Raw genomic sequence first — 12,338 nt, forward strand, 5'->3', positions numbered from 1 at the left:
CCAGTCACGGCTTCGCCCAATGATGAAAACTCACAGTACTCACAACTTCAGACCTCCAGGTTGTCTAATATGAGCTAAAAAATCTGTAGTCAATCAGATGAAATCCCTTGGACTAGTTGGTTAGAAAATGAAACTTGTGAATCGCACAAAAATGCCAATTTTGACCTTTAGCTGTTTATAGTGCGCTTCCTTTATATTTGAGAGGATGACCCCAAGAGACTTTTTTTTTCATCTAATCATGATACATACATGTACGGATTTTCAAGCCTGTGGGTGTTACCCAGTCCCCTATTTCAACCCCTACGCGCAGTGGAGTTGCACAATTCCACCAAAATGCAAATATTTCCACTGGGGGACACTTTCCTGGAAAGTCTGGTGACTTTCTGAGCATCTTTAAGGCCTCAAATGAGTGGTTCTTCCGACAGAAAAATAGCCCCTACAGATACAATAGGTTCCTTGCCCAGTAAGGTCAGTGCTTAGGCCCTAATTAACATTAAGGAGGCCATAGCAACTTAAAAAAAATGCAAAATGGCTGCAGTTTTTTCTGTGCAAGTCCTTCAAAGTACAATTCATTTTTGACAATTCATAAAACCCAAGCAACTGACGAGCATGTGAAGCTTCTTTAAGGCTCTAGGATTGCCAGAATAAAAGAAATAAGGACAGAACAACCCTCTAGATAGACGAGAGGATGAATTGCCAGAGGAGGGAGGGTGGACCGCTGGGGGGAATGATAGAGGCTTGTGTGCGTTAGTTAAGTGAGTTATGTAGCTGTGGGGATGGGCCGAAGGACAGAGAGGGTAATTGAAAGAGAATAGGATACTTTTATTGCTCCTGTGGGGGAAATCCCTCTAAGCGGGGGAAAAGGGGGTCTGCCAATTAGACAAGCCACACACCAGCAGGCTACAACACCCTGGCGAGGCTAATCCACTCTCAGTCGCCTTGCTTTGATGAGGTTATGGTCTTTACGCTGGGTGAGAGGGAGGCAGCCAGCGACTCACGCCGTGTCGGAAACCATTCATCATCAGTTACAAGCAGAGGTGGCGGAGAGAAGTGGCAGCGGGAGGAAGTGAGGAGGGCGAGTTGTAAGCGCTCCTTCCTCTGCTCAGTCAGACACACAGCATCTTTCAGAGAAAGGGTCTCGTTAGAGCCAAATATGTCCAGTTTTTAGGATGTATCAATACATTCTCAAAGGAGATGTGGAATAAAGCAATATTTCAAAAGTTTATATTGATTTTAAAAATATATGTCAGGTGTAGTGTTGACTTAAAAATAGTTCACTGTAAGAACCAATAAGAACCCACTTAAACGTTTAGTTATGTTTATTTTATTTAATGTTTGAACATTCATATTTGCAAAAACCAGAATAAAGCTGTTACTGGTTTGATAACATGGTAAAAAACCAGACCTCCTAACACCCAATACTTAGCTTTTAGTCACATGACCAGTGTTATGTGAGCCCTGGAGGGGCTGGTTAAACAGCAGTGATCTTTCATAAAAAAAAAAAAAAGAAAAAAGAAATTCTGTTAAATTGAAACACTTATACAGATAACCAGCCAAATACAGAATATCAGCCTTGATCCTCAATCTTATGTTAATTCAACCACTTACCAAGATTGTCACTTTCTCTGTTGGTTCTTTGCAGATGAAGTTACACAGAAGCGGCAAGCTCTAGATGGGGGGCAAGTAGGGATTTCTGCATTGCTAAATGTTACCAAAAAGGCCATGTTTTCAGTTGTTTAAGTGTTCGAAGTATGCAAATAAAAACATTCTTAATTCTTAAGCCACAAATGTGTCCAGAAAGTAGTGAAATATTCCGGCAAAACCGTTTCAAAAGCTCAAACAGCAGCAGGCGGGAATTTAAAAAGCCTCAGTCTAAAGCCTGGACGAGCCGCTCGTGTGTGGTATGGCGGTTCGGTTTGGTTCTGTCCAGTTTTGTCATGGTTTAACAAATTAAACTCTGATCTTACCCGTGTTTCCTCAGCTGGTGTCCACCAAGCCTCCATCATTGTGATGGGATTTAGGCCCCGCCCATGTGGAGACAAAAACAGGAGTATACACTAAAGTTTTTTGTGGTATTGCATTTCATCCACACGGAAATGGCATGTAGGTAAACATGTAGATGGAGGTCTGTGGGACTGAGTTATTTGTGATATTGCTCTCCTCCACCCTTAGTAAACTGGTTAAACGATGGAAAAAAGTACTTTTTTGTAAAGTGTAGGGATCGTACTTAATATATTTGACAATTTCATGATGATAATTTCAGCATACAGGTTCATTTAGAGCTGTAAAGTACTAACCTTCCTCGGCTCCCATTCATTCCTAATAAATATCCCCCACTTCCTGTCCCCCCTGGAGCATTTTGGATCGCATGATTGCAAAGAAACTGTAGTATGCAAAAGGGGGGAGCCATTCTTGCCTGCCAAATGTATAAATAGCTGGTGATTTTATTGTCTTTATTAAAAAAATGCTGGCAAATTCCTGCCTAAATTGCAGAAAAAAGTGGCTTTTTGCCACGCATTGCCAAATGTTGCAAACACATTACTGCAACCTTTGTACAGCTTTTACTCTTTTGGTTAAAAATACAACTAAAGATCTTTAAGTTTTTGTGCTTTTTGATACCAGTAATGGAGATTTTCATTGTTGTGAAATTTAAGAGTTTAGAAAATACTTACAAACCTTGCAAATGAAAATGCTGAAAATGTTTTTGTAAAGTTTAACCCTTGGCTGTCAGTTGGTGGGTTTGGACCCAAAAGTGGGTTGCAAAGCCATAATTAGTGGTTCAAGGATTTGTGCCTGGATAAAGAGACAAAAGGCCAATTATGTGCTTTTATTTTTATGGAAATTTCTCCATCTTTTGTTCCATCTTAAGTCCAGCATGCCTCATTTTTCAATATAAAGATTTAGTTCTGATTGAAAAACTGAAGACATTTTTGTTGCTGTTTGTCATTGAGAAGGCTGTGGTGGATCCTGATGCTGGTTTAGACAGTGTGTAGGAGTTTGCCCGCAAATTCTGATTATTAGAAAAGAAAAAAGCCAAAAAAGTGATAACAAATATTTATTTTTTACCTCAAAAACATCAAGTATTATGGCTTATTATTCAGCTAGAAGATGTTAAGTTATAGTTTTTGGTCTGTATAGCCCATCCTTAGGTCTCGCCCTGAAAATGTGCAGTTTAACTCTCCATCCACGTCGCCTTGGCCTCGTTCAAACCCCGCTCCCCTGCTCTGATGATAAACAGCCCAGACGTATGTGGAGCATGGGTAGTCAGCTGGCAAACCTGAGCTTTCCTCATGCTGCGGGCTCTCGATCACATCACATTGCATCGCGCCGTCTCCTCAGCCCACACCGATGCCCCCCTCACATAGCCGTGAAGGCTGTCCTTTTCATTTAGCAGTGTTTGCTGAAGTGGCTGGAGGCCCACGGCTCCTCCTGAGAAAGAAAAAGGAGGGAATTAGAGTGACTCCCCAGCTGTCCGGCACAGCACAGCCTCTCATTTGATTATGCCAGGAAGCAGCTCGGAGAAAATTCACTGCTGCGAGTCTGTGATGTTCCTCCTCTCCACAGGATGAAATATTCTTTTCGACTCATTATTCCCTTTCTTTTCAGTGACTCATCTCTGAAAGAAGAAGACAAGGCTGAAGGTTTTAACTAACTCTAAGCCAATGAAACACAGTGCTCAGTGAAGGATTTAATCCCGCCGCTGATTTAATGCAGAATGTGATTCTCAGAGCGCCTGCCTGTCATTGCAGCTGACAGTCGACTCGGTGAAAAGACGAAAATGTGTGGGAATGGAAAAGAGGGTTGAGTGTTTAGGAATGAAAGGGGAAGGAAGTACGCTAGACCTCACAGACGGAGATTGTAGCTGCAAGAGAAAAAGAAGTTTTTGGCTTTTCTCGGGGGAACAGCTTGTCTGAGACTCCCCCTTTTTTCCTTGGAAAGCTTTTAGTTGGGATGAACGGAGCAAAATCAAATGACAGAATTCATGACTCGCTCTCTTGTGAAAAACTTTGCCACTTTATCAGGATGACTGCTGGCGGTGTTAGATATTAAGAAGTTATGTACACACAGAGAAAGTATTATGAGTAAGTGGATCGTATGATTAACCAGAGAGGCCTATTCATGTGTATTTTTATTTGATATCCTGAAAGGAAGAAGTGTTTGAACGGAAAATGTAGCTTTAGGCCATGAATTGTTAACCTTTAAGCTAAATGAACAGGCCTTACGTATTTGTTGCATGTTCTTTATTGAGCTTGTGTCATGATTAGTCAGATTATTTACATGTAAATGTGCATGATGACCAGGGATGGATGCACCAACTATGAAAATCAGGACTTATGCCTATGCCAGAGTTTTTCAGCACTTCTTTTGGTGTTACACTTCCAGAAAACCAACATTTCCTTTTATCTTTGACCATGAAAACAGATCAGAGTTTGCCCAGCAGTTCACATATTCAGCCTGATAGGAAGTCTCCTCTCTAAATCAGCAGTTCAGAGTGCTAAATGCCACTTTGAATGGATAAGACACAACAGATCTGCTGCTGACGTCCATTCACGCCCACTTTATTTGCCCACGGCTGACAATAATCGCCTGATACTGATGTTGAAGTCAAGCATTTAGCAGCAAGACAGCCCACAAAGTCAAGTGCTGCCATATGATTTAGATCAGCTGATCTTGCCAAGCCCTCATCAGCTGACAGCAATTCAGCCTAAGCATGCTATTGGCTAATCACGCTCATTCTGCCATATTTATGCTGCTCTAGCCTGGCTATGCCTGCTGCAACCTGCTTTTTGCAGCCCTCCTCCACCCCAGCTACTCCTTTATTATACTTTTGAGTTCATCCATGGTATTCTGTCACCATTAACTACATTTCCATGACAATTTATTGCGAAATAAAAACGATATTTCTAAAATTTCGGCAAAATACAATTGCGCTTTCAGTGTGTTTCCATTGAAGGGTGTTTTGGGCATGAGCATCGTAATTCTCATAAAATCTCATCCCCGCAAGACTCCACTGAAAGAAAGATGGACACTCAAAACCTGTTGTGTGTTGGCAGGGGCGTAGCTAGGGATTTAGGGCCCCCAGAAAATATTACACAGGGCCCCCTTAACTTGCTGGCCAAGCAACAAATGTTACATCATTTTTACAAATATCTATGCATTTTAATGTATTTTTGAACCATAGTTTTCTAGTTTTTTAGCAATATTTTTACGATGGTCAAATTAAATTTTTTTGCCTTATTTGGCAGTGCTGGGCTGCACCATTTGGACATTTTAAAGCGGGGAACAGGGCCCCCCAGTATTGTATTTTATGCTATTTGATACAAATTTCAGTTTATTGCCCACTTTATTTAGTCACTTTTGATTCAATAATGACACTAATTACGAAGAAGAAAAGATAAATAAAAACACACTTTTCATCGCAGTATACTCAGTGGCCCCTCCCCACTGTGGGCCCGGGTAATAAGTACCTTTCCCCCCCTGTGCTACGCCCAAGCTTGTTGGCAACGAGTGATAGTTCTGAATGTGCAAAAGCCACATATAAGGGTGTAAGTACAAAAAGTCTATGCTTCAGTCCTGGTCCTGAACTGGTCATGTGACACCATACGTCAGGTTCTGCAACGTGAAAATGCAGAAAAAGTGTTCCTATTGCATTTTTGCAATACATTTCTACATTGAAACATCTGAAAAACCTCCTCATGAGAGCGTAAAAATGTTTAACAATATTAGAGGATTTTTCAAAATTCTGGTGTTTCCATTATTAGTTTTTATTGCCCTATTTAGATTTTGCAGATTTCTAAGGGTAATGGAAATGCAGCTACTGATGCCTGCTCTGCTCTGGGGTTTTTGCTGCTTCTCTCCCTGCCTTAGGCTTTAATTTTAGATGAAGGAAAGGCAGGAATGTGTGCTGTTGCTGTTGATTCTTTCCATGTAAGTTGGTGGAAGGGCAGAGGGATCATAAAACAGCCACATCACTGAGCATAAGTAACAGCAATTAGTGCAAATTCATAACCGCTAATATAGAAAATATTTCCATCCAACCATCTTCTATACCGCTTGTTCCGTTGGGAGACGCAGGGGTGCTAAAGCCTATCCCAGCTGTCATTGGGCGACGGGGTACACCCTGGACTGGTCGTCAGTCAATTGCAGAGCTGACGTAAAGAGACAGACAACCTACGGCCATGCATGCATGGGTAGAACATGCAGACTCCACACAGAGAGGCCCTGACCGTGAAGTGAACCAGGTTCCTTTTTGCTGTGAGGCAACAACGCTAACCCCTGCACCGCCGTGCAGCCCCTAGAAAATATTTATGATTGCAAATCACGCAGAGATGCCAGTGATGCAGGTGGGCATCCCATCGGCAAGAAGTGTCCTACTACTGCCAAGCACCCCAGCCTGTAACTGTACCAGGCAGTACAGCTGTGTTAATGCTTGCTTTATTATGAATGTGAAACAACCAGTTGAACGATAAATGCACAGTCAACAAAACTAACAGTGATATGCATCAGTCCTGAATGCTCTGATGAGTAAAGATCAGCTATGCTGTCAGCTCTGTTTCAAGTTTGTATCACAGTAATCATCTTCAAGCATCAACACTCTTAAAAAGTTTTACAACTTTATGCAGTTTGCTCTAGTTTGTGCCTGATTGTTCACTGACATGGAAAACATTTTTGCATTGTTCAAATAAATCATTAACAATATACTTTATACAGAAACAAGGGGAAAAGCAAATTACAGTGTTATAATTACAGTATGGTGCAGAACTTTTAGGCATGTTTGGGCAGAAAATAGGCCAGAGTAAGGTGTAGATGTAGTGAGCTAGCTGCCTGAGGGCGCCATGGGATGGGAAGGATGACACAACCAGTGCTCATGCTTTGGATGACTGTACATATCACTAGGGGCATGGGAAATGGATCTGTTAAAAAAAATAGCAAAACCCACACCTTTAGGGTGGAGTAAGGGGTGGATGTGGTGAGCAAGCATGGCCTAGGGCAGGGGTGTCCAAACTTTTTCCTTTGGGGGCCACATGGAGAACTATATAAGGATGGTGGGGCGACTTTCATACACTTTACCTTGACATGAAAGTAAGTAAAACCAATCTAACGTAGGCTAAAATATGCTCAGTGATTGGGTGTGCTTAAATGGCTGACAAGGCAACAGCCAATCATTTTAAGGATGTTTAGGAAGGCCAATTGGATTTTAAGGGGCCCTGGTTGGCTCTGGCCACCACTGGCTCCACCCCTGGAACATCAGTAGTGCTGCTGTTTGCTGCTGTAATCCATTAGGGTGTTACAAATCAAGATATCTGTATTATTTTGATGTCCAGTGCTTACTATTTATAGTTTTGTCCAATTTAATCCTTAGAAAAACAGCATAAAAACGTATCAAAATGTTTGCTTACAGTGCTAGTGTGGTAGCACTGCCTTGCTGAAAGTAAGAAGAATAGTGCTCTGTTGAGGGCCATATTTCATTTAGTTTGAATGGGCTGCGGGCCACATTTGGCCCCTGGGCCATAGTTTGGACGCCCTTGGTCTAGGGTTTTGTCATGGCAGTAGCAGCCCCTGGTCATGCTGTGGATGTCCCAAGAGCCTGAACATTGCTCGCTGTCTCTGTGCATAGTACCGGGTGGGAAAAGGCCCGGCAAAAGAGATGCCGCCGAGCTTGACCTTGGCTGCCAAGGTCACATTTATCACATATGTCATATATATATATATATATATATATATATATATATATATATATATATATATACACATGATTATTAAAGATGGCGGCATTTTCAAGTCTGAGGAAGAGCATGTTGGCTCTAAACAGTGCAGAAAAGGAAACTTTTGTCACATGTCTGCAGAAACACTCACATCCTAAGGCGATTCTCCAGTTTCAGGGCTCTTTTTCCCTGATTGCAACTGCACTAAAAGTCAGATATCTTCAAAAATCACCATTGCAACAGCAGACACAGGCTTACCTGTTTAACGTCTTCATCATTCTGTCATGATTGATGTGAAAAATCTAGAAAATATCTCCAGAACACCAGCAGACAGGGATCGTTTAAGATATAGCTTGCTAGTTAGCTTGTTTCTGTTGGTGATGTTTGACCATGCACCTTCATCTATTATTATATCTTTAGTGTAATACATGTTTATCTGACCCCAACTTTGTCTGGGGGAGCTTTCAAAGAAAACTTTATCGACAACTGTCACTGCTCTGCCCTGGTATAATAACATTAATGGATCTCTCTCAGTCTAAGATGACATTCCACCACTATGGTGCCATTTTTGCTAAGTGTAGGAGATAGAGATCATTTAGCTTAAAGACACAAGTGGTATCGAAGGAGAAGAGCGATCCCACTCAGCTTTTTAAAAATGACATTGAATCTTCATCAGCGGAAAGCTTTTCCTGTTAGCCATAAAGCTAGTAAAGTACTCTTCAGGGTCTAATTTCACTGGAACGACCTGCCGTACCTCCAAACACAGATAGCTGATTTTATTACATTCACATTAGCCACACAGAAAAACTGCCAAGCCTTTGAGCCACACAGATGAGTGTGTATGAAGTAGAAGCTTTAAAAATCGAAAGGTCGGAGTGAATTTGTGAGAGTAAAACAGACTCTGGAGTGAAAGTGTTGTAGGCAGAGGTGAAATAAGAGGCTTGGAGAGGAAACAGTGGGTGGATTCACAAATATGTGGAGAGTGGAGGCAACAATAGTACTACAACACAGTAGAAAACAGTGTTATATTAGAATTAAAGTTGTGTTCAGGCCAAGTCAGAGAGGTGCTGAAGTGTTTCTGGGGTCCTTGCTGTTAGGCGGTTTCTAAAATTTGATGTGATATTAGTAAAAATCCATTTCTATCACCACAGCAGAAAAAAATAGAAGTCTTAGGCATCTCTAATGGGACGTTTATTGTTTTCAGTGGTCAAAAATTGCAGGCAGACTCTTGCACACTAACTAAACTGTATAATAGCGTTGGGTACCAAAGCATTCCCAATATTTGGGATGGTGGTGTCAAGAGCATTGTAGACAGAGTGCAGGAATTTGCCTGTACTGGTTGAAGAGTTCACATTTCTTCAATGCTTCTGCCATGTAAAATAGATGCAGTATTTAAAGTTTGGTGCTTTTCAATACCATTAATTGATAAAAGAATTAAGACTGAATCATTTTGTATAAGGTATAGAAAAGTATTTATGCAGCAGGAATGACAACTCTACTGGTAATTTGTGCAAGCATTTTACTCAGTTAAAATGGACGGTAAATGAGGTTTTAGTCATTAGAAAAAAGGAACTCACAAGCAGTGATTCTCAACATGTCTGATATCAGAAAACATGGGCAAAATGTGGCTGAATTGAGAGAACAGCTACTTAAATAGCCAGAAAGGGCAACAATGGGGATGTGAATGATAAAAGAATTGGCAAAATAGTTGTAAAGTGGCAAAAGGTGACAGAAATGGGTTAACAGTGGCAAAAAGTGGCAAAACCGGCAATAATTGGTTTGAAACTGCAAAAAGAATTGGCAAAAATGGGTTTAAAGTGGCAAATAATCTTAAAAATGGGTTACAAGTGGTAAAACTGGTGAAAAAAGTGGGGAACATGTGCAAAGAGTGGCAAAAATGAGTGAACGGCCACTAAAATGGATGAAAGGTGGTAAATATGGGATTTAAATGCCAAAAAAATTGCAAAAATTGATGCCAAGTGGCAAAACTGTGGCAACAAAGGGCAAAAAGTGGCAGAAATGGGTTAAAAGTGGCAAGAACAGCAATAATTGGTTCGAAATTGCAAAAGAAGTTGGCACAAATGGTTGTAAAGTGGCTACACAATGGCAATACGGGGCAAAGATAGCAAAATTCACTTAAAAGTGGCAAAAAAAAGGTCAAAAACAGCAAAAAGTGGTTTGGAATTGCAATGCAAATTGGTAAAAAAATGGGTGTAAAGTGGGAAACAGTGGCAGCCAGGGCATATTGGTTATGAGTGGCAAAACAGTGGTTAAAAACAGCCAAAAAGCAGAACAAATGGGTAAAAACCGGTAAAAGAAGTGGAAAACATGGGCAAAAGTAGCAAAAATGAGTGGACAGCCGCAAAAAATGGTGGCAAAACAGTAGCAATGAAGGGCAAAAGAGCAAAAATTGATTAAAAGTTGCAAAAAAGGGGTAACACTGGCAATAATCGGATTGAAATTGCAGAAAGAAGTGGCAAAAATGGGCCAGAAAAGTGTTGAAAAAAGGTTGAAAAGGACATCAGAACTCAGTTAGTTTGACATACATTTCACATGATGGGACGGGCCTGGTCAGTTCCCATGTCGATGCCTTTATTCCACTTGTAGGTCTTCTTTTGTAATATTTCTCAGCTCTATACACAGTTGATGTTTTCTGCCATGTTTGTGGACTATGAAAGTATGCTACATCCTGTGAGTGATGCTTCCCGCTATCATTGGTTATTATAGGCTTTCCATCAGTGGAAGCCCTATCTTGAATAATGAATATCAAACATGCATGTTAGATTAGGAGGCCCTCTCTTGATCAGGAGCATTAAATTAGCCATGTTGCATCCCCATCAGGCCTCAAACTGGGCCTGAAATCATCTCAGCTGTAGCCATCCTGTGTCTCTTTGTGCTTAAATTTAAAGTCCCCTTTAGTCTGTTGTAGTTTGTCTGTGTCTTCATTTCCAGGCATCTAATCAGCTAATCTAACAAGTCATGTCTTTCTCCTTTCAGATTTCTCCGTTTTGCATCATCTACTGGACTCCGACTGTGAAGAAGAAGCACACATCATCGTTCTCTGAAAGAGACACTGAGCAGTGATGTACAGACACCCGCATTCATCTCCAACGCTGCAGAGCTGCGGACGCAGAAACACGTACAGCTGGACGCTTTACTGGAATGATGTCACGTCTGCTTTCCAAGAAGGAGGCATACGGCGCAGCCGCTCGTGTAAACAAACAAACAAACAAACAAACCAACCAAACAAACTGCTGCTTGTTTTATGAGGCACGGACTGCGACTGTGTGGCACATCAGGCTTTCATGAGGACTGCAAACATCACACAGCATTCCCATTAGATCATGACAGGCTTCTGAGGATGTGTTCTACTCTTTTTCACCAAGATGTAAAGCATGATTCTGTAAGATTTAGGGAGGAGGAAGCGATGATTGGTGTGCTTTAAAAAAGAAAGCGGCTCGGTTTGACTGAGTTTCGCTGATTTATAAACGGCACAATGAAGGAGCTGATCTCCCCCTCCTCTCCTCTAATAAGCTCTGTTATTCCACCCTTTTATATTTTCCTTAAAGATGTGCTCGGACACAAAAACAAAGCTTTGAGTGTTCCTGAAGGCGGCTCCCCGAGGTGTTGACGGATTGACACCAGCTGAGGTGGAGGAGACAGCGGGGGGGGGGGGGGGGTGTCGTGGGGCCTCGGGGTCATGACCTTTCATGTTTGCTGTTTTGCAGCTCCGCATTAATGCCCGCCAAGCGCCGGTTAACTAACACACAGAGGCGTTATTCAGTGTCAGGATTCTACACCGTCACATTCAGCTGTACGCTTCTCGCTGTAATCGACCGGCTGTGCTTCTGTTCTTCTGAGAAAAGCTGCATCTCGCTCGCTGAGTCACAGCTGAGTCGTTTTTAGAGCATGTCCACTCATAGTGATTCAGTGAAACTGGCATGAACTCTTCTCTGTGCTCGCAGGAATACTGTTACCTTAAACCTAAACTGAGAATTAATCAGTTTCTTTTTTTAAAACTTGCTGCAATGTAGTCTTAATTTATATGACAATGATATCTCTGTTAATATGTTTAATCCTATTTATTTCTTCTCTGCCTGCATTCTTCTGTGAATGTACGTCCGGGTTATGTCATGCATGGCCAGGTGTTGTGTGTTTGGATTTTTGTTCATCTCAGTTGGGCTGCATTTTGCACAGTTCAGTCTTTCCGAAGAGGAGCTTGTTCTTTTTATAAATCCTCTCCCAGGATTTCATTTATGGCTGAGCGTGGATGGAAGAGGAAGACTGGCTGGGGTTACTGATGGTGAGAAGCCGTTTAGGCCGTAAATAAGAGGACTGAAGGGACGCTTAAAGTCCAAACCAGAAGAAATCTTCAACCCCTAGAATGTTCATAGCGGTCATTTTGACTTATTTAGGATGTTATTTGCACACAAATTAAAGCAATCTCTTTTAAACCTCTAAATAAATAGATCTCTAATGCCAAGATAAGAAAGAATCTCAGTAAACTGCAGTGATTTGTTATATTGCAATGGAAACCAATGCAAAATTAAATGAAAATCATGCATGCATTCTCCTTTTTGCAAGGTAACATTTTTGCAGAAGCTTACCTTTTAACTCAAACCTAAAAGCAAG

The 12,338-nt window shown here is 41.4% G+C and overlaps 1 protein-coding gene across 1 annotated transcript in view; it reads left to right on the forward strand.

The window, feature by feature from the left end:
* enc1 (ectodermal-neural cortex 1) overlaps positions 1-11,345 on the forward strand; it is a 30,724-nt gene extending 19,379 nt beyond the window's left edge. Inside the window, exon 3 of the mRNA XM_041810247.1 lies at positions 10,704-11,345. The gene's annotated coding sequence lies outside the window, so the exon portion shown is untranslated. The remainder of the gene's footprint in view (positions 1-10,703) is intronic.
* The last annotated feature ends 993 nt before the right edge of the window (positions 11,346-12,338 follow it).

This window comes from Cheilinus undulatus, linkage group 17, assembly GCF_018320785.1.
Source record: "Cheilinus undulatus linkage group 17, ASM1832078v1, whole genome shotgun sequence".
Taxonomy (NCBI): domain Eukaryota; kingdom Metazoa; phylum Chordata; class Actinopteri; order Labriformes; family Labridae; genus Cheilinus; species Cheilinus undulatus.